This window comes from Linepithema humile, chromosome 3 (assembly GCF_040581485.1).
Source record: "Linepithema humile isolate Giens D197 chromosome 3, Lhum_UNIL_v1.0, whole genome shotgun sequence".
Lineage (NCBI taxonomy): Eukaryota > Metazoa > Arthropoda > Insecta > Hymenoptera > Formicidae > Linepithema > Linepithema humile.
Genome location: NC_090130.1, coordinates 17,822,328 through 17,847,466, shown reverse-complemented (window position 1 = coordinate 17,847,466; position 25,139 = coordinate 17,822,328). Strand labels below are relative to the sequence as shown.

The 25,139-nt window shown below is 26.6% G+C and overlaps 1 long non-coding RNA gene across 1 annotated transcript in view; it reads right to left on the bottom strand.

The window, feature by feature from the left end:
- LOC136998798 (uncharacterized) overlaps positions 1-24,988 on the bottom strand; it is a 62,722-nt gene extending 37,734 nt beyond the window's left edge. The window contains exon 1 of the long non-coding RNA XR_010889335.1: positions 22,737-24,988. This is a non-coding gene — a long non-coding RNA (uncharacterized lncRNA). The remainder of the gene's footprint in view (positions 1-22,736) is intronic.
- Between the last annotated feature and the right edge of the window lie 151 nt (positions 24,989-25,139).

Sequence of the window (25,139 nt, the reverse complement as noted above, 5' to 3'; positions counted from 1 at the left end):
AAAAGGCAAGGGATCAATAAGATATACGGATTATCCTGGGTTAAAACTTATAAAGTCTTTTGAAATCAATATCAATGGAAAATCTATATTAAAATTGAGTGGATTCGATATATTTAGTTCTTATTTTTCTCCAAATGTATATAAGGACGATACTATAGTAGGACACAGAGAGGATTACTGCAATTACAAAAAAGGTAAACATTTAGATTATACAATATTTAACCAATTAGACTTATTTATACCTATATTCACGCAATTCGATAAATCTCCTCCTCATTCGATACTAAGAATTCCAAAGAACAACAGAGTAGAGTTTGTAGTTGAAATTGGTCAATTGACAGATATAATAAGTTATGATAGAGAATTTGCTAGCGAGTCACTTTCTCTGATTGAAAAAATTATTCCAGAAGTTAAACTGTTAGTCAGAGTCTACAATATTCAATCTTCATATCAAATTGAAGATAAGTATATAGAGGAAAACAACTTTTCCCATATAAGAGACGAATATTATTCTGTGAATCCTAAAGAAGAATTCTTTACAAATACATTCAAAAAAATTACTGAAATAGGATGGTTTTGTAAGACATCACAATTCAATAATATGTATTTTATATCTCATCCAGGCTATAATGCTACAGAAAAGGATTATATAATTTCTTTTAGGAATAGAATTTTTCCGGACTTAATTAGAATATCTGAGAGTTTTGAAAATTTCAAAGCTGAATATCCGGGAGGTTCCGTTTTTGTTAATATTGAAAACAACACTAGTTATAAATTTGATAACCTAAATTACTGTAAAATAATTATAAAAAATGTCCCAAAAAATAATAAAATATGGTTTCATACTAATGTACTTGAATTTAATAGAGGAGGAAGATCGGACAATTATAACATTTCAAAGAAATTTAAATATATATTAGGTGATTATATTAAGGAAGAAAATAGAATAATTCCTCTAGAGATAATCGATGAATTAAATATAGAAGATGTTAGTATTCCAGTAGATTTATGGGATCACACGTATAATACAGCAGGTAAAGATCTAAGAAGTTACAAATCAAAAAAATACGATGTTTTAATATACGAGCCATATATATTTGGATTAGATTTTGTATCAAAGAACATAGGTTTTGAAAAAGATACAACAGTAAAGGCTGGACCTTCAGAAAGAATAATAGAAAACAATAAATATAATTTCTATTTACCTTATTTTGGTTATAATCATTTCAGAAACTATTACTTTTTAGAAAAATATAAGTATCCGTGTATTGGAAACGCTAACTTTAATATAGCAAATATTCTTCTGAATCAACCTTCGTCGTTAGACTTTAATAAGGAAAAAAATATACTCAATTGTTCTGTTGAGGTAAAATGGAAAGATTTCGACGAAAATCTTTCCATTGAAATTGGTTAAAAAATCTCTTAATGTTTTTATTAAGAAAGTGAAAAAACTAAGATATACTAAAGATTGTATCGAAGTGATTGAATAAATGAAAATATATAATGAAAATAAAAATCTCTAATGGAGTATAACAAAGATCAACAAAAAGTTGTTGATTATATTAAATATAAACTAGATAAAGATGAAACTTTGCTTTTATTTATACACGGAATGGCTGGTACTGGCAAGTCTTTTTTAATAGAAAGAATAGAAGAATTATTCTCTAACAATCTTAAAATTATAAAGACATCTTATACTGGAGTATCTGCAAATAATATTGGAGGAAACACATTACACAAGACATTTCACATTAATGTTAAGTCAAATACTGATGAAAAAGAGAATTATTATAACTTTGTATGTAATTTAGAAAGTAAGAGTGTAGTGATAAATGAAAATACGATTAGGTACATATATACTTTACGTATCATCATTGGTACATTAGGTATGACGTTTAGATATAAGGTTCCAATCCACTCTGTCCTCGAACTCTCTGATAAAATCTTCTGATAATTTAAACATAGATATTGATTCCCAATTAACTTTGTCCTTAGGTACATTGTATAATTGGTACATTAAGGTCCATACACGTCCTTGTGTATTATATCGATATCAAGCAAATCAGATTGTTTATATTCGTAAGAATCTCTGCTTACTTTTAATTCGTTATTATCTTTTGTACTTGAAATTTTATAGCTATTATCTTTTATCAACTCTTTAAATAATAGTAATGATTTTTGTCTATTCCTCATAATTTTATTATTAATAGAGTGTATGTAAAACGGGTATATCACCTTTTTGTTTTCTACTTTTACATATTCTCCGACACCAACTAATTTTATGTCTTTGTTAATGTTAGTCTTCAATGTATATATTATATTATTTAGTATCATGTAACATATACCGTTTTTAACTTTAAATTCTACTTTCTCTCCGTCTACTTTTGTTGTTATCAAAATATTAGTTTCATTTTTCTGAAGCAGATTTTTAAACGTAATGAAATTAGTCTTCAAAATATTAGGCATTCTATTTTTTAAAATTGAAATGTTAAAAATATTAGAAACCCCATAAATTAGAGAAAAACAATCTATTAGATTTTTCCTAAATAAGTCTTTATCAAAATGTTTTACATTTCCAATATACTCTAATTCTATGTACCATGAAGTATTATTAGGAATTCTAGTATAATTTGTTACAGACGGAATTATAATTATGGACAAGGACAACAACAACGAACCTGTAGATGAGAAATTCAAACTCGACAATACAATAGATGTATTAGCATGCATAAAACCAAACTTAATACTTATGTCAGATGGTATATATATAGAAATAGACTTGATAAAGTTTTCGTCTACAGGAGATGAAGTATTTAAGAGGATAAATATAAAAAACAACGAAAGTTTCTATTTTGATGAAATATTATCATTCGTTGTAATACAAAATACAAAATCGTTAAATCCTAAATTTTATGTAACTCCTTACTGTTTAATTTATGAATATTCACTTGCGTACAACAAACTTGTAATACCTAGATGCATAAAAACCAATAACTTCTTTTATCACAGTTATTATGGAAATAGTTATGAAGTTATAACTAAATCTGAAGACATCCATACTTTAAATAAAGTACCTCCAATAGAAACATTTAAAGAACTCGGAAAGAATTTCGATTTAAATAAAATTTATAACTTGGCTGTTACCTCAAATGAATATTTAAATATAGATAAAACTAAATATTTTATAGAAAATAATAGAAAAAGAATATCATTAAATTTTATAACAAATTTTATTAAAACACAAGCTATTTTAAATTCGTTTTCCCCTCAAGTTAAAAGTGTCAAGTATGATAGGAAAAATAATAATTATTTATCCATAGATATAGGAAGAGGAGGAGATATGCAAAGGTATTTTTACATAAACGCTAACTCTGTGACTGAAACAGATCCAAGTGAATTATCGCTTGACGAATGTAGATCGAGATACAATAAACACGTCAAGAAGTCAAAATCATCATTATTTAGATTATATTTGTTTAAAACATACTTCAATGACAAAGATTATATATTTACAGTTAACTCTTCGGGGATTGGAAAATATATAGGTATAGATTGGAACATGGCAATACATTACAGTTGGAAGAAAAACAAAAAAAGTGAAATAGTAAAAAAAATTAGAGAATTATTGCACGACAACGGGAAAATTGTAATCACAACAATAGACGGAGAAAAAGTTAAAGACGAGATGAAGAAAAGATCAACGGAAGAATTAAATTTTATGATAGACGATGTAAATATAAAAATTGTACTATCTCAGGATTATGAAGGAAATAGTATATTTAAAGTATACATACCAACAATGACATCGGAATCACAAGACGAATACGCAATAGATATAAATGAAATGATAGATGTATTCGAATCGAACAAGTTTGTTCTTCTAGACTGCTATCATTTTGATTTAATAACTTCTTATCAGGATATATTCGATACGCTAACAGTAGTAAGAAACGAAAGAGAAGATTCTAGACATTACTTCTTTAAGAATTTATCCAATTCAAATATAAAAAAGTGTTCTGATTTGGAAGTTTTGTGTTCAATGTATGTATCACTTATATTCGAAAAGATTTAACTTCATTAATATTTTTATTTTAAATGCAATGGTCATATGACAATTTTGGAACTATTGTATTATTGAATAAAGAAGCATGTAATTTTTTAGATTTTTGTGTGAATCACGAAACATGCTCTCTTTTGTATAGAAATTACGATGAGAAAACTTTCGGGTCTGTATATTACATAGATTTTAATAAAATGATAATGTATAATGAAAGATATAGATCTAAATTTTATCTAATTAGAGATTACGTTTCTAAAAATAATCAAAACGAATTATTTTTAAAAAATAGTAACAAATTAATAAATACAGTGTTAAACAGTAATCAATTTATACCTTACTGTAATTATACACCATATTATACTGACGATTATTTTAACATACAGTATCCTGATATTGCCAGCATTGTGATATTAAAAACTTGTAATCATAAAGAATGTCATCTAAGGACTTGTAAAACACATAATGGAGAGTTGAATGACTGGAATAACGAATGTCACGATTATTTAAATATTTCATTGATTAACAAGGAAAATTGTAAGTATATATATAATATATAATAAAACTGAAATTTAATACAGTCTAAGTATTCTAATGTAACAATATTTACTTACATTATAAATCGTAAAAATGAAAATCTTTGATATTTTATCAAGTTCATTATTTAATATAATTATACTATACATTATTGATATTTCGTTTATTTGCGTGTTAATTATAGATAAATATAAACATAATGATGTGTGTATTGCGAATATGAACGAATCTGAAGAAAATAATAATACTATAGAATTACAACAAAATTATACTGAAAATTTTAACAAATATATTACTTTAGAAAATATTACATATTTACACAAAACTATATATCTACTGCATGATTATAATATACAACACAATATAAAACTTTTACACGACGAGATTTATCATTTTATTAATAACAACGGAAGCTTTGGAGAAAATGTAGATCAAGACGTGTTATATGAAAAAATGAATACACTTTTATACATGTTAAAATATATAGGAGGAGATTTCGAACTGAAATCCCAAGACGTTAAACATCTTTGTGTTGTACTCAGAAGATATGTTCTAAATGGATATCCGCGACCAAATAAATCAAATATAGAAACTATTAATAAACTATTAGAAATGACAAAAAGTAGAAAGGTATATCAGTTATTATAGATGTAGTATTTTTTATATTTTACTATAGTATATCAAGTTGTTGTAGTTGTAGTATTTTTATATTGTACTATTAATATTTTTAATAAATGAATTTTAAAAAAATTTGTTTGAATAACGATACAAAAATTATTGTAGATAATTTTAGTCCATATGATATTTTTATAGGAATAACAGATAAAGGATTCGATTATGATTATAAAAACAATACAACAGGACTATCACATTTATTCGAACATTCCATTTTCAGACACAGAGGAGAGAACGATAATATAATATATAACGGTTCAACATGTTTCAACTTTATGACATTCTTTAGTAAGAGAAGAAACAATAGTATTACATATAATGATGTATGTAAGAATCTAATTTATAAATTCTATGACAAATTTAGTAATATCCCTTTTATATACAATTTTGATTTCGATGATAAATTAAGTAAAATAGTAGATGAATTAGAAAATGAATATTATTTTAGAAAAAATTACGATATTGACGGAATTTCTCTATTTTTTATAAACTATGGAAAGAAATATTTAGGAGGCACGTCTATAGATCTGTCAAACGAAGAAGTTATAAAAAAAAATTAATAAAATTATGGGAAAATATAGATCCGTCTGATATCTTAATAATATTAAAGTATAATAATGATGAAATAATAGATATTATATATATTAATCATACATTTGGTTCAAAAAAAAAAAAAAAAAATCTACGTACAAAAATTCTACAAACGAAATTCAAAAAACGTTAAAGGGATATTCGTGTATACTAACTAAGTGTGAAAATGATTTTAATATAAACATTAGGGTGGACAACGATAAAAAATTGTTCAAAGGACTATTCCTGTTAACTACATTTGGTATAAAAGTAAATTGCATAAATGATTATTTTTATATATCAATTAGTTTTGATAGAAATCCATTGAATATAGTTAATTATATTCTAAATGAAAATATAGAGTCAATTGTTAATAATATATTAAGTAACAACGATAGAAGAATATATATAGAGGACGTTTTTCATTTTTACAAATATTTTGATATAACTTCTCTACTAGAAGACTACTTGTACAGTGACGATTATGTAGATAAATATTCTGAATATATTTATTCGGTCATTGAAAATATTAAAGAGAATGTTTTAACATACGGGAATTTAATAATTAATACTCCTCCTGACAATATATTAGTAAATATGATTGACTTGAATAACGACAAGGTTTTCGTCACAGAAGTTTTATTAGATAAAGATTACAAAAAAGAAGAAAAGATTAATATAAAAAGAAAAAAATTTAATAATAAGGAAGAAAGAAAAACAAAAAATTACGTAGAATTTCCACAAATAATTAAAAATGTTGAAAATTACGAATTGGATTTCAACAAGACTTTAAACAACTATTGCTACTTAATATTGTTTTATGTTCACAATTCGGTTTATAATATAAAAATAAGTAATAATGTAAAGATAATAGGAGATAAGTACGAAATAAAATATATACTAAAAAGAATCAAAGGAGAAAATATTAATAACGAATACTTGTATAGAGATTTTTGTCCTTATTTTTACGAAGCTCTGTTTCAATTTTATTTGTTCGACAGGGAATGTCCAGATATCAATAGTATAGTAAAGTTATTCAAAAGAGAAAATGAATTAAGATATATTATAAAGAAAATTCAAAACGAAGAGAGTAAACGTGAGCTTATCTTGAACAGTAAGATATATAGTATAAAAACAGAATATAATTTTCTTATAACATTGACATGGACAGAAAACAAAATATTATATGGATATATGTTGAACTACTTAAAAGATAAAGGATTGATATATTCAATGAACATATACGAATCAGATGATTATGCAATGTTCTTTAATTTAACTACTGATCCAGATAGATGCGTATATGAATTAGACAGATATATATCGTCGTACGAAGATATAGACGTGCTTTATATAGTTTCTTACAAATCTAAAAATTTAGATTTTAGTAGTATTTTTTTTATTTGAGAGATATTAGTGGAAGAAAAATATTCGGAGATATCATATAATAATTTTTATATACGTTTTAGAAGTCATGGTTTGCCCATAAATAATATCACATCCATCTACTAATTGATTTAAAACTTCAACTGATATGCTAATCAATTTATCATTTTTATTTGGTTGTTTAATTTTTTTTAATTTACATACAAAATTAATACTTGTAAGATTTTTATATAATACATTATTACTCATAACATATTCTATTTTTTTTCATTACTATCTATATTTTCAAAATTTTCTAGCATTTTGTTAATACTATTTTTTAGATAAATAGATATATACTCTATCATATCACAAGGATATGTGTTATATATTCTATATATATGCTTCATAAATTTTCTGTTGTCTACAAATATATCATTTTGCCTTAAATACTCAATAGTCCTTTCGAATCTTGTAGCATCGTCTGGAATTATAAATATATCATCAAATTTTATTTTATACATTTTAAGAAATATTACATACGGATATAAAAATTCATTGTTAATTTTCTTAAAATCTTTTTTTAATTTATTTTTATCATATAATACTATGTAATTACCCGGAAGTTTTCTACCAACTCTACCTTTTCTCTGTTCAGCCATTCCATAAGTGATATTATCAACTTCTCCTCCAAAAAATCTTTTAGAAAAAAATGTTCCTGTATCGTAAACATATTGAGCATTGCACAAAGTAAGCGACGATTCCAATATATTAGTTGATAATGCTATAACGCTTTTATTATGACTTGATTCTATTTTCTTAATTATATCAGATGCAGATGGGTACACTTTACTATGAATAGGTATAAATACCAAATTTTTATCATTTTCAAATACAGATGATAAATGTTTAAACGCACTTGAAATATCAGATATCCTAGAAAAGAAAAATATTCCAGCTTTTCCTTTATCGGGTCTATGTTTAGTTATTACATCCTCGATCACATATCTATCTCCTATTATTATCTCTTTTACAGGATGTAATTTATCTCCCTCTATATGAATAAATTCAATATTTTTATTAAAATATTTATATATTCTGTCTTTATCTTCGTCTATAGTAGCACTCATAAGTATTATATTATTATATCTTTTTCTTTGATTCCTGAGGATTGTTATACATATATCAGAAAAAGTTTCGTGTTCATGTATCTCGTCAACGAACACTGATGCCAATCTATCGTCATTCAATTTAATTGACGCAGCTATTCTATTGATACAGAAATTTAATTCGACGCTTTGAGGGTTTTTATTATAATATATAGTGTTTGAAACATTCTTAAAGTTCATAGTGACAGGACTATTTTCTATTATTATGTTACTCTCGGTTCTATAACCTAAACTTCTTAAGAAATTTTCTCCATTTGACACAATTAAAGCCTTTCTGGGAAATATTATCATAGTTTTGTCTTTTTTGTTAAAATTATCAAGATCGACACTTGATAGATTAAAATCGTAACCTCCGAATAAAAAATTGTACCAAAAAAATACTTTTGGAACTTGAGACGTTTTTCCAACTCCTGTACTTCCGGTAATTACACAATCTTTTCTATTAACCCATATATCAAAAAATCTAATCTGGTTTATAGGTTCCAAAGATTTAAGACTTATTTTTTGGAAATACTTAATATCGGAATCAAGAGGATTTACTAACTTTTGTCTAAATGTTATATCACCTTTTTTCTCTATTCCAGTTGATAGAAAACCAAATCTTATTGCAGCTTTAACTGTTCCAAAAACTTGATAAAAAGTAAGATCATCGAATACTACTTTTCTTTTTATTGATAAGTAAGAATATGCTTCGTATGAAAATATATATCTATCATCTCCTATTCTAATCGAAAGTTGATTATCTGGAATGTTATGGTATATTATATTGATATCATTCTGAGGAATACTAAAGAACGTTCCTTCTGTTATTTCATAATTTAGATAAATATAATTTCTTTGAGACACTATCACTTTTTTTAAGTAAGAATATTTCCAAAAATGTTTATATACAGGTACTATACATAATTTGAAATACTCTTTATTTCTAAATATAAAATCTTCATCAATATAACCTACTTGATGAATAGTTTTTAAATTTGGAAATAAAAAAAATTGTATACATTTCAAGTTTTCTATAATTTCTCTGTACATAGAATATTCATTTTTATCTACGTTAAATAAGCTAAAGAAATCTGTATCCATTATTTAATAAATTATTTTTTATCAATAATTTAATAATATAAATGGATATATCACCAGTATATTGGGGAAGAGGAGCTTGGGCTATTATATTCACGACAATTTATCATTATTATAAAGATTTTGATCAGTTAATTTTATTATTTTGTTGTATTGTATTATTTGGAACATTTCTATATTCCTTGTAGAGTATGTAGGGAAAACTTATCGAAAAAGAAAAATGATATTGGATTCAAATCATTTTCAGGAGCTAATAGTTTAAGAAAATTTTATATAGACATATATAATGATCATCATTCTGATAAGATAAACGAAAAAAATTTATCAAATTTAGAAGTATAGTATATTAATAAAATATGAAAATGTTTATATTGAATTTCATACAATAATAAATGGAATCTATACAATCAATAGATCCTAAGAAAATTTATATTGAGACTCCAGGTAAATGTATGAAAAGTTTGATACAATTTTGTGTTGAATTTGATAAACAATTGGCAAAAGAAAATGAAAAGGCAGGTAAAAAATTGAAAACTACAAAGGCAAAAACAAAGGAAATAGGTTCAAAGAATTATAGTGAAAAAATTATGTGTTTATCATGTAAGAAAGAAACAATGAACAAACAACCTGTCAAGTATTATCAAAGTTTTACAGATACAGGAGCTTCTAAGTATTCAATTAAAGCAATGTGCGTAGAATGCGGAAAATGTAAGAGTAAATTTATTAAATTATCAGATCTTCCAAAAGATATGAAAAAAACAACGAAAAGTAGTAAATTATAAGAAAATATATATTGAAAAAATACGAATATTACATTAAAAATCAACATGAACGCATCTATTGAAGTATTGTCATCTAAAGAACATATAGAGAGAAATATATCTATGTATGCAGAAGATATAAGTAATAAAACAGAAATATATTACGACTTTGAAGGAGAAAATTTTAAAAGTTTTAATTTCAACGGAGCGTTAGTAAAGATATACTCTGAAATTGTTGATAATTCACTAGATCACGTATTATCATCAAATATAGATTCTAAAAAAATATATGTAAATATAAGTGACGATTTAATAACTGTTGCAAATTTTTCTGTATTAAAAGTATTTGGAGATGTAAAGTGTAAAGGGAAAATAATAGAAAATTGTTGTAGACCAAAATATATTATAGAGAAAACCTTTTCGTCTACTAAATTTAAAATAAACTCAAAAACTATAGGTATTCATGGTTTAGGAATCAAAATACTTCCAGTTTTATGTAAATATCTAGAAATAACAGTGTCAGATGGATTAGATTATTATAAGTATATAAAAGATGACGAAACATGTTTATTACAGGATATTCAATCAGCAGTGTAGAAGGAATTATTAATTATTTTTATAAGTTCGAAAAACTCATAAGATTGGATAAAATAGTTCTCTTCCATGTTAATGATTCTAAATGTGAAATTTTTTCAAAGAATATTTCTCACGCCGGTATAGGGTATAATATTTTTAAAGATTTTCAGTTCTTGTATGATAAAAGTCTTACAGAAAACGAGATATTATCGAAGTTAAAATTACAGAAAAAAACAAATCTTAATATTATAAAAGCGATTTCAAACTATATGAATATTCCTATAATAATAGAAGATGGTGTTGTTGTTAAAAATTCAGAAAAGGAAAATTATGTGTTTTTACAATTGTACGTATATAATAGTTTAAATTATAAGTATTACAATTTCGATAAAATAATCAATTATATATATTACAAGATTATATTGAGTGAGTTTAAACGTCTTAAAGATATATATGATACTTTAGGAGACAAGAGAGAAAACAATTGTCAAAATATAATAAATTTATTATATAGTTTTAAAGATTATAATTGGTGTCATGTAAAATATTGTGACGGAAAACTAATAGTAAAAGCTTCGAATGTTATATATGACGATTTGATAAAAATTAAAGGATTTGGTGATAAGACAATTAAGAAGATTATAGAAATAATTGAAAACAAAACTCTTGGTTCTATAAGTAAACTAGAATCATCTGCTGGATATAAAAGTATTTTGAGTTTAAAATCAATACCCATAATAGGATCAGTAACTGCTAAAAAGTTGCTAAGTCTAGGAATTAAAAATTTTGATGATCTAAAAGTGTATATTAAGGGAAATAATAAGGTCTTAAATAATTCTCAGAAAAAAGTAATAGAAATAAGCGATAAAATAGTTAAAAATATTGGTAGAAAAGAAGTAAAAAATATTATAGAAAGAATAGATAACAATATTAAAGATATCGAATATTATTTCTTAGGATCATATGCTAGAAATGATGAATTTATATCGGATATTGATATATTAATAATCTCTGACAATAATGATGATAAAACCTTATTTTTGAAGAGTCTTAGTAGATTATACGACTTAATATATGTTATTGACGGAGCTGTAAAAAGTACTGTATTTATAAAAGTTTTCAAAAATAAGTATTTGCAAATTGATATAATTATAAAGCCTTTTACCTCAAAGTTTGAGAGTATATTATATTTTACAGGACCAAAAGAATTTAACGTGTGGATTAGAAAAATAGCAAAATTGAATGGATTTAAACTTAGTGAGTATGAACTATGTTTCGACAATAAAAAAATTAAATTAAAAAATGAGAAAGATATCTTCAAGCATTTAAAAATAAATTATATAGAACCTAGTCAGAGAAGCTTGTTTAAAATATTATAGTCTAATCGTCTTCATAACTATCTCTTATATTTTGTTGTTTATTTGATAATTTTCCTCTTTTCATTGAAAAATATATGATTATTCCTATTAAAATTATAACAATTGCAATTATAATTATAAATGTCAACATGTTAAATTGAGTTTGATGATCATCGTCGCTTTTAATCTCTTTTCTATATTGTTGTTTGATAGATTCATCATGATTTTGTTCCTTAACTCCACCGTAGAAACCATTTAATATACCTAAATCCATTTATAAGAAAAAATCTTTATTAGTTTAATTGATATTGAAAATAACTTGCAATAAATAGAAATGGGTGCTAGTGCTTCTATTCAGACTATCGTCAATGATATAGTAAATGAGATGAAAATTGAATTAAAGAATACAGCTAAGGCAGATGCAAGCGCAAAATGTTCTATTCAGTTTGGACATGTAAAATTTTCAAAATCAAAGGGATGTACGTTAAGATTACAAAATTTCTGTAGTGCTGAAGCAAAAGCGTCTATTGATTCAGTTGTAGATGCATCGTTTAAAATTTACAACAATTTAACGAACGAACAAAAAGAAGAAGGAGCTAAATTATTTACAATTAAGACTAACATACAAACTACGGTAAATAAAATAAGAAACGATTTTAAAACATATATAGAAAATACTTGTAGTGCAAGTACCAGAGTAGAGAACGGTATAACAGTTCAGGATTTTATTGTCGACGAATGTGTTGCCCCCGATGGACAAGTTTTGGTGTTCGAATTTTTGAACTCTGGACAGGCTAAAGCATCTTGTGGAATAAAAACTGTAATGGACATAGTAGCAACTGCGTCTACGGAAATCGCTTCGTCTCAGAAATCGTTCAATGTTAATACCATAATTTGGATATGTCTTGGAATAGGAATACCTCTTATAATAGCGTATGTGTTGTATTTATATAAAGGTATGTTCATAGTTAAATCGAAGGATAAGATAGAAAAAGAGTTAGCAAAAAAAAACTCTACATATATAAATCTACTAGCTTTAGCTAGGGGACTTAATAAAGTCAAGGATTAATATATTATTTAAAATATTTCAAGTTACACTGAGGAATATAATCATAGTCGATTGTTTCTACTTTATTTTCCTTTTTTAATAATTCTTCGAATTTTACATACGATTTGTCTATATATGTATTATTTAAATAGTATTTATCCAGTATATTTGTGTAAAAAATGTCATAATTTATATTGTATATTTCGTTAATTTTGAAATCTTGTTTAGGTAATTTCTTAAAATTTTTGCTTAATTTTATCAAATATGGATATTTCTCTTCGTTATTTAAATCTTTATAATAATATAATTTAATAATATTATTATTATCATCTATGAACATATTATATCCTATGTTAAGATGCAGTATATTGTTTATTATTCTTACTACAATAACATCTTTTATGTCGTTTGAAATTAAATTTAATCCAGTAATTATGGATGTATTAACATTATTTAATTTATCCATTCTTTAATTTATTTATAACGTAATTATAAAATTTCGTAAAGTCTGGATCGAAGTTTTTTACAATGTCACTAATGTTTTCTTTATCAATTAATATATCAATTACATATGATCTTTTTGAAATAGATTTTGAATGTCCTATCGTATCGGCTGTGTTACAAAGTACAACTTGTAACATTTTTTTAATATCTACCTTATTTATATTATTGTCACCAATAGAATTTATGAATTTCCACATCTCTCGTAATAATATAAGATTTGATCCATATGTTCTTATATCTTTTAATGTAATGCCTAAACTTTTTAATACATTGTAAAATTTCGATTCTCCTATAAAAACTCCGTTGATTGAAAATAAATAATCATTATCGTCTTTACAGTTATCGTACAGAACAGTTATAAATTTATATACATATTCATCAAGAATTTTACTAATTACAAATTTATGGATTATTTTTTTTTTCCTATAAAAATTATAAATATATTATTCTTGTCTACTGTTATATTTTTTTTTTTAACGTTAGAATGCCAACAGTATTATTTTCATCATTGTATTTTTTCTACCAGTTCTTATATAAAATTTAAATTCTAATATTATTAATAACGACATTAAAGATTCTTTAGTTAATTTATTAAAATCTGACACTTTATTATCATTAATGTACTTATTTATTATATCTTTTTTACTATCTATTCTTAAAAATGATTTAAGTTTATTATTTCTTCTGAAGTTTACATATATATCTCCATAAAAATATTGTGTTTTTCCAGTTTTGTCTTTACCGATAAATAATAAGTTGTAGTCTGCACATTTGAATTTTTGTTTTACTACTTTTACGTCAGTAATATGTTTGGGTATTTTATATTTTTTTATTATTTTATAGCAATCGTCTTTCTCTCCAACAAGTTTATCATTATCGTATAATTTTCCATCTTTGTATAAATAAAAAATTTTGTATTTCATTTCAATACAAAATAAAAATAATTTAATAGATTAACAATAAAATAAAAATTAAATTCATTTATTACTTCTCTTTTTTTCTCTAATTAGTTTCTGTCCAATATCTTGTTTCTGAACTCTTTGTTTTTTAAGTATTCGTAATATAGATGTAAAATTGCATCCTCCTTCTGTGTCGTAATACCATTCGAGGAAGTTGTTGTATGTATATGTAAATATTTCAGATACTTTGAATGTTTTTACTATTCCATTATAAACGTTAATATCAATCATTTCTAATATACTAAGTGCTATAAAGAGTAAATTCCACGCGTGTATAATTTCCTTTTAAACTCTTTTTTCTTCTTTGAACGATTGTAATGTGTAAATATTAAGATCTTTATTTTTTGTATATGATTTAGAATTTCCACTTTTGTCAGATGATTTAAGTTTAATATTATTATCAAATAATCTTTTATTGAGAGTTATCATATTATCTATCTTATCTAATATAGATGAAAGATCTTTAGTATTATGGATAAATCCAAAATAAATAAGACCTATGCTATGATTCCATATAATATTGTACATTTTTTTCAACTCTGTTTCTTTATATGTATCTTTTTCTAGAAAAGTTCTAAATTTAATTGCCACTCGTTTTGTAATGAATTCATCGCTTATTTCATCAAATACGTTAGCGTCATACTCTATTTTATTATATAAATTAACTTCTTTTTTATTAACTTTTTCTTTATTATTTATATCTTGCTTATTTATTTTAGTCTTCTTTTTTGCTCCTTTATCAGATATTTTAATGTCTTCGTCGCTTTGATTCTCTTCCACACTTTTAGTTTCTTCGTCACTTTTAATTTCTTCATCACTAGATTCAAGGCTTGATGATTTATCGTATCTTTCAGTTGAAACATCACTATTTTTCTTAGTTTTAGTTTTAATTTTAGTTTTAGTCTCTAACGATTCGATAATTTCATCATCATCAGATGACAAAGAAGAATTATCAGATTTCTGATTCTTTCTAGCTTTGCTCATTTTTGAGTTTTATTTGAATATAATTTTTATAAATACTTTTATTAATTTCTTATAATTTTTCAAAAAATAAATTAGATAAATACTACTATGGAAAATAACATTGGTGGACTTATAGCTAGTATAGAAGAATACATGAAAACTACATTAGAAGATGATAAACATAATTTTGATGATTTTATAAGTAAAAATAGAGGAATATTCAGCATTAATTTCAGTGAAGATTTTTTTGTAAACGAGGAAGATGTCAGATTCTTGTATAGTTTAGTTTCAAAGAATATCAACAGAGAATTAATAATAGATTATTTTAATAATTCTAGAATTAAAGTTGAAAAAGAAATTTTATCAAGCACGGATGAAAGCAATTATGTAGATTTTTCCAAATTGAACTTTTTCAACTTAATATTGAAATATGGTAGGATAATTGTAAAGCCGAAAAAGATGGTTTTTTTATGGAATATCGAAAGGGAAAAGGATATAGAATTAAGCAAATTATTTAAGTCAGATGATCCGTTTGTCATAAAATATGTATCGTACTCAGAAATTAATAGATTGTTTAACAAGAATAAGGAATATTTTATTAATACAAATACGTTAGTGAACTTTGGTAACTTAAGTAGAATAGTTGGAACATCACTATCAAGCAAGTTTTTAAAGTTAAATTATATTGTACCATTTGATAAAGAATTAAAGTTTAATATATTTATATATGATAATATTAGTTTTAGTAATTTTACAATAATTATAGATAACGTAGAATTTGAATATAAAGAGATTAATATAGAAACTATTATAAATGACTTTATACATATACTCGTGAGAAAATTAAAAACAGACGAAAATTTAATATCATATTATAGATTATTTTTGATAAATATAAGACTGTCCTATTATCTACTTTATATATTGGTACATTAGGTATGACCTTTATATAGGTACGATTAGGTATAATGAAATTTTCCGAAAGATTTTGGTGTTCAGATATTAATGTCCAATTTATTTTAAACCTATATTCGTTAATAAACTTTTCTGATAGTATTTGATTTTTAGATACAATATACCAATCAATTTTATCTTTAAATTCTTTCATGAAAGTCTCTGATAACCTTTGATACTTAGATATATATTTCCACTCAACGTAATCTTTAAATCTTCTCATGAAATTTTCGGATAATATGCGGTATCTAGATATTATATTCCACGAGAATTTATCAGAAAAGCTTTCAATTATATTTGGAGATAATTTCACATATCTACACATGTATTCCCAATCCATTTTATCGTAAAATTCTAAAATTATTCTATCGGATAAGTTTATATTTCTAATTAGTTGTTTCCATGATATTTTATCATGAACTTTACATATAAAATCTTCTGATATGTTTTTTGTCTGATATTGACATAGATTATCCCAATTTAGTTCATTTCTAAATTCAAAAATAAAGTCGTTTGACAACGTTTGGTATCTAGATACTAAATCCCAACTAATATATTTTTTAAATTCCCTCATAAAGTTCTCTGACATTATCTGATATTTAGATATACATTTCCACAATACACATCCTTTAAATTCGCGTATGAAATCTTCTGATAATTTTTGATATTTAGAAATATTCTTCCAATCTTATATTACTTTTAAATTTTTTTATAAAATTTTCTGATAGTTTTTGGAATTTAGATATATCTTTCCAACATATTTCGTTTTTAAATTCTTCCATGAAATCTTCTGACAATGTCTGAGATTCCGATATATACTTCCATTCAATCTTATGTACAAATTCTCTTATTATGTTTTCAGATAAACTCTGACATTTGCATAGACTATACCAATCTAATTTATTTTCGTATTTTCTTATAGTATCGTCATTTAACCTTTGGAATTGAGACACAACAGTCCATATGTGATCTGTAAAATAATGAGAAATTTCGTTTATGATATTGCTAACGTCTTGATACTTTACTGCTAAACATATATTATTTTCGTCTAAAATTAATTTTAGAGTTTTATCATTCATTTTGTTATAAATAATAACTAGTTGTATATTAAGTTCATCGATGAATTCTATAATAAATTCATCCTGTAACATTCCCGTTTGCGTAATACGGTTCCAATTGAAACTGTTTCGTTTTAATCTTATATAGTCTGTAACGCTTAATCTGAAATAATCTATACTATAAAGACTTAATAAATCTGTGTATTTTAACTTATTATATATGTTAGAATATATGATATGATTGCTCATTACCTGTTCCATTTTAATATTGTTTGTTGTTATGATATTGTTACATTTGCGCATAAATATTCAAATTTAACATTTATTTATTATTGTAATGTATTTTTTCTAAAAAGATAACCATATTATTAAGGAAATTGAAATATTTTATCATTAAATTCATTAAGGAATTCTTTAGAAAATTTATTGTTAGTATAAGATATAAATGTTTTTAGATTTGCGGAAAAATCTGTAGACGTATTCATTCCCCTGGATTTAAATATACATATCCAATTAATTTTATCCTTAAATTCTCTGATAAAATCCTGTGATAATTCTTGGTATTCAGATATACAGGGTGTCTGGCAATAATCGCCCCACCGGTCATATACAGGTAGAGGAGGTCAAATCGAGTAGAAAAGTTCTTTACCATTTTTTAATTTTCATAATAAGTACTGAGTAATTAACGAAAAAAGATCGGCGAATCCGCGCGAGTAAAGCGCGCGCGGTGAGAAGGACGTCCCACTGCTACGCGATCACTAGGACACAAGGATCTAGCGTTACGCGCCGCTCGTATGTTGCCATTGTCATTTGTAGAGCGCTCCTCCCAACGCTTCATCGCGCGCCTAGTGATCGCATAGCAGTGGGATGTCCTTCTCGCTGCGCGCGCTTTACTTGCACGGATTCACCAATCTTTTTTCGTTAATTACTTAGTACTTATTACAAAAATCAAAAAATGGTAAAGGACTTTTCTACTCGATTTGACCTCCTCTACCTGTATATGACCGGTGGGGCGATTATTGCCAGACACCCTGTATATATTTTAAAAGAACAGCGAAAGTTATTACGCAATAAAGCCCTTAAAAAACAAATAGGGCTAATTTAAAAATTTACTGGTTAATAAAAATTTTTTAATATATATTTATAAAAATGGAGAACGTGTGGAATATGGAAACGCGCATAAGCATAGCAATACATATGTTACCGTCTGCGACGAAGCAACAAATATAGGCCGTTCGAGAATCGCGCAATCGCAATCGAGACGCATCCTGGCAGATGGATTGGACACTAATAGCGAATTATTATATAACAATTAAAAATGAAATGCAAACAGGCGCACGCTTTCGATTGATTGCGCGATTGTGCGGCCGACAATAACCATAAGCGAACAACGGAAACTTCGAGCCGCTTGACATAAAATAATTCAGTGCTTAACAAGCCGAAAAAAAGAAACACTAATTATATCTTCACATAAATATCCTATAATATATTCAAAACCAAAGCATTGTAACCTTCTAGAGGCAAAGAAGAAATAGAAAAGTACCTAATCTTGTATGGTTTAGTTCGACCACTGATTTGTCCGTGTGTGTTCGTTACTAAAATATGTTTCTTTAGTAAAAAAATTTTGAAAAATTTTTACCAACGTGTTTTAGATTTTCCAGTTTAATGTTCCTCAATCCTTTCTTTGTTATGCAAATTTATGTAAAAACAAATGGCAAATTGTTAATAAAGATTGAAGTTTATCTAACAAATAAAACTAAAATTGTAATTAATGAACGACAATTATTAAAATTAAATATTAGCAAAGAAATATAAGATATTTATATGTACCAGTTCTGGCCATTATATTTATAACTATTTAAAAAATTATTTTTTTTATAGTTGGAGATTGAAATATGTCTAGCCATTGAGACATTTATCTTATTACATTTTCTTTTAACAACAATTTAACAAATAAAATTTGAAAAAAATCTTTTAAGATGATGTTTCTTATATGCAAGAAACTTCTTCCACTCTCACAAAAGAGAATCTTGCTGAGAATCTTTACCTACCCACAGTCATTATCTTTGTCAATAAACTGCAATCTAACTGTCAAAGCAGAAGTTCCAAAGTTTATCGACAGCAAAAAATAAAAAAAAAATATAGAAATAATAAAAAGTTTTTAAATTCTTATATGCAAGGAACATCCGCTCTCGCGGAAAAAATCTTGCTGTTTGCCCACCCAAAGTTATGTCATTATCTTTGTTATCAATAAACTGCAAACTAACTGCCAAAGCAGAAGTTCCAAACTTTATCGACAGCAAAGAATTAAAAAAAAGAAGTGATAAAAATTTTTTAAATCCAAACTATCTGAAAATTCTAATGGAAAATCCTACCTAATAGAAATTCTACCTAACACAAAAACTTATCTATAAAAAAATTCTATACCTAGGAGTTCGTAAGAAACTATAAACCGACAAAGTTTAATAAGATTGAATTCTTCGCGGAATTGTTTGGGAGTTTATCGCAGAATCATTTAGGAATTTTTCGCAAGATGCTTAGCGCAGAGCTCAGCTCAGTTACCGCTATTTGCATCTAAAATTCGAGAGGGAGTTTTTCGCAGGACGCTAGCGCAGAGCTCAGCTCAGTTTCCGCTAGTTGCGTTCGAAATTTATGTTGATAGTCGACCATTGTTCAATGATCGATCGTATCAACGTTGTTTCGAGATCTGTGCTCGACCATCATCGATGGGACCACGAATTTCGAAAGTCCATGCTCAACTATGGGATCAACAACACTAGAACTACCGACGATTAACATATACCAATTTCTATTTCTTTTTTCTTTTTTTAATAAAAAGTGATAAAGAGAAAAAGTAAATTAATCAATTTGATCATTTAACACAATGCAACAAGTCACAGAAAAAATCTCAGGAAATACAGCATTATAAATTTAAGTAATTGTTCTAAAGAAATAAACCGGTTATTTTAACCGCTTTGATAGTTCTAGTTCTGTTAAGCCATAGGACCACGGATGCATGGGTAGGCTAGGAAAGATTACGAAGAAATTGGCGTATAGCAAGAATACAAGAATAAATATATTTCAAAATTCTTAATAAAAAATGTGCTCCTTTTTTTTAATTGATAAATTGTTTCAAATATACCATAATTTATCAGTATATTTACGTTTGTGTAAAAGAATTCTTTTTTTCATTTTTAATTTATATTTGTGATACGTACATATGTATGTATTTAAAAATTTTCTCATTTTTGCTTTTCAACGCCAATTTATATATTTAACCCTGGAAATATATAAAAAGATAAACCACTTACCGTAAGGAAGGAAGAAAAAAAGTACACATTTACACAGAAAAAAAGAATTTTACTATTGCAATAAAATAATCGTTGCTATTGCATGTTAAATATGTTAGCAATAAAATTTCGCTATTGTAACTACTTTTACAGATTATTCGATATGCAACAAATCTGTTTCGTTCGAAAAAATCGACAAATTTTAAAATGAGAAACAAGTTAAAATTTGCTGTTACAACAAAATAAGTTATTTTAAAAAAATTTATTTTACTGTTGCAATGAAATTGTCGTCACTAATACAAATTTTGACAATAAGATAAAAATAAATTTTTTATTATACATATATTAGCAATATAATTTGCAGATTTAACAAAACTAATTTCGGTAAATAAAATTATTATCTATAACAAATCTCTTTGCTGTTCAAATAATAATTAACTGTAAGAAATTTTGCTACGATAGCTTATATAAAATTTACTGCGGCATCAAATACTTTTTTTCCATGTTTAACAAGTTTTTTTCTTTAATTTTATGTATAATCTTTTTTTTAAATATTTTTTTTTTCTATTTTTTCTCATATAAAAAAAATATAAATAAATATATAAACAAACATAAGTACATTATTCAGAATAAAAATATATTGGGTTATTTAGAAAATTTGATATAATTTTTATAAAAAAATTGAAAACAATTTTTATATGTTTAGAGTCATCTTTGTCTGTAATATATGCACCATTATATTCAACTTTTGGCCATCTTAAACAACTTGTGCATACATTATTAAATAAAGATATATGAACATATAAAAATTGTTTTCAATTCTGTCATAAAAAAATTCTACAAACTCTCTGAATAATTCAATATATTATGTTCTGATCTGTCAATCATGAAATACATTTAGGAAATATTCCAGGATTAAATATTCATTAACGCATCTAAGTCCTAGCTTATCCATTTTAAGATAATGAATCGAAGAAATAGTGTACTTTTCATAATTTTATTCAAAGTATTCTGGTGTATGATTATATTTTTAATATTATATGATTAATATTTAATATATATAGATTCAAAGGGTTATTAGGCTGATGAAAGTTGTTTCAACTTCGGGCTTAATCAAAATCAAAATTAGAAACACTTTGTTTCTTTTTAATGTACAACGCATTTTGCAGGTTACATATTTTTTAATAATTTTTATAATTATAATCTAATATAACATGTATCTTTTCTAGATATATATAATAATATTGGTAACACATAATTAAATTTAATATAAATTAACTAAAAAAATAAGTACTTTGTTCTTTTAAAAACAAATGCACGCACAACTCCAAATACTTTTAAAAAATACGAGAGAATAAAATTTTGATATAATTACTATAAGACAATAAAAATTATACGACCTGCAAAGTGTCTCGCGTCTATATATCTTCACACTATTATTCGATCCATTATCTTAATAATAGAAGACAAATTAAATTAACTCACCGATCGATGCGCAGCAGCGGAGTTGTCGTTCTGTTGATCTGCATAGTTGATCTGTAAAACACGAAATAAATCAAAATTATAGCAGCGTTCACAATATAAAATATTTGTAAAATCATAAAAAATATTGAGTACATTGAACTTTTAATTCGTTTTCTAAGCAAATATGTAATAAAAGAATTATTAAAAAAGTTTAATTATTTAAATAAAAAGTAAAAAAATATGCGAATAAATTCTAATAATGATAAAAATTAACTAATGTAAATATTTTGTCTTTCAAATATTTTAATGTGTACAATATTTTCAACAAATAAATGAATTATTGCTTACCGTAAAGTTGCTCCGCCGGCGCCCGATGCTCCTCCTGAGCCTCCTCCTCCTCTCAGTGGTCCATCGAAGCACTCACATTGAATCTCACGCGTTCGCGGCGCATGCATTGCTCGCATGCGTACCTGAATACGAAAATCACGCGATACTTAAAACGGCACTCTCGACATCACAGGCGAATCGAATCGAAATGTTCAAGCTGTGACGTTACGCGCGAATTCCGTCCGCGTTTCAGACGACCACATTTACCAATTGGGGCACGATTCTCTCAAAACAGAAGGCAAAGATAAGCTCGAAGAAGATGAGGTGATTAGTCATCCAATCAACCGACTAGATACAAGACATCTGAAAAGCAATCGGTAGCGTTTGACTAACTCCGGTAGCCGTCCTCGACTACCTTCGACAGTCCGGCTATCTGTACAACTAGCGCGCTGCACGTAGAACCGAAGATTGCCCTGCCGTAGTGGAGATTTTATGATTGAAACCGACCTTTCCCTCCCCCGAGCCAAGCCTAAAGTCAAAAAAAATTGTGTCCCAATATTTGTCATACAGTAAAAATGCGTTCATCTATAGATTCGCTATAACTCTCGGTAAAAGTCTATAACTCCTCCTCCTCTCAGTGGTCTATAAAGTATTTACACGCGATCGCGACGCGAATATGAAAAGCGCACGTCACTTTAAACGGCACTCCGCGTTTTATATTACTGCGAAATTACAGCGGAACAATGTTACAATAATCATACGATATTTTAGCCGACACTCCCGACGCGTATTTTGTCATATTAGAATGAAATTTAAACTTGAATATCGCTCATTGCATGGAATACGCGTTCGACACGCTGCCATGTACGCAACAGGTAATGGTAGAAAGGGGGAGGAAGGTGAAAGACTGTGAAAAGTAATAAGAATTGGTGGTAGTTGAGGGGGAGGGGGAATAACGCGCCGATACGCGAACGGTCTGCCTCGCTCAAGTCCCGCCGTGCGAATAGTAACAATTCATAGGCAAGGATTTATTCGTATAAGGTCGTGTCCAGTGATGCCAATTCGAGCTCGCTGGTACCATGGGTACCGTAGTGGAGGGGATACTCACCGTGTGCTCGCCGAGCAACACGGACATGTGACGTCAGCGATTTCGCTTGTGTGGGTATCCCCTCTTCTACGGTACCCATGGTACCAGCGAGCTCGAATTGGCATCACTGGTCGTGTCGAAGGATTCAAGTGTGATTTAGGAGTAGGGGAAAGGAATGTGCATGCCGATACGCGTGCGAGAGAGAGAAAGCGTGGAAGTGAGGGAGAGAGGACATAGAGCACATAGGCTACAGAGCGTATGTAAACAACCCCACCAAACCTTCCCTTGCCGTGAGTGAAAGAAATTCCTAATATGATATATAATATTTTGCACATTACAAGATATTCTTTTTGCATTCAGAATTTTAATTTTGTTAAATAATTTACTATTTTATTTTTCGCCTTCTATCGTATTTCGTGTCGTATTTTTTAAATTTTGTTTGTAGATTTGTCAGCGTGATCTAATATAAAAATTAATTTTACTTGATAAAAATTCTGTGTTTTAAAGCTTTTTGAGCGCTTTTCAATTCCATATTGTAGTACAAATAAATAAATATACGAGTAAAAATTAAAGATAAATACTCACGTAAAATAAATAAATGTTACAAAATACAAAATATCGTTTTACGTGAACACTGCTACTCGCGCAATTAAATTCGATCGAAATAAACCTTTCAAAATACGCGATGTAATCGATGTACATTCCCGATGCGTCCCGACTTACATAAGAACAAAGACTATATAGTTTTTGGTATCACACGAATACACTCGGCATTCTGTAGAAAACAACAAAGGGTAGTTGTAAGAAATAATTGTATCTCATCAAGATAGAGGGAGTAATTTCGGAGGTTAACTGTAATGAGAAAGATACAAGGATGACCAGAATTATTACTGTCGTCAGCATTATTGCCCGCCGGAAAACTACTCAATCTAAGAATAATTGTCGAGAGCTTCTTGATATGTGTGGCATAAGATTTAAGAAAAAATGAAATTGCAAACACGCATAAATCAATTTGAAATCATTTACAATTTGTTAAGCGTCAATCCTAGAGCCCGTTGAACAAGCGATGTTACGTTTTATTTTACGTAATAAATTTATTTTTTATTATAAAACACAAATTTATAAAAAAATACGTATCATTATCGACATAAAACATAAATTCTATCAATTACATTATTATGATGGCAGAAGGAAAACAAATTAATAGTTATAAATTGACATATTTATAAAAAAGAATATAATTTTAAATAAGTGTTCCGAATTAATTCAGCATCTGTATCTATATTCGTCATTAGTACCTGTGTTTTATTCCTCATCAAGTGCGCCGTTACAGCTAC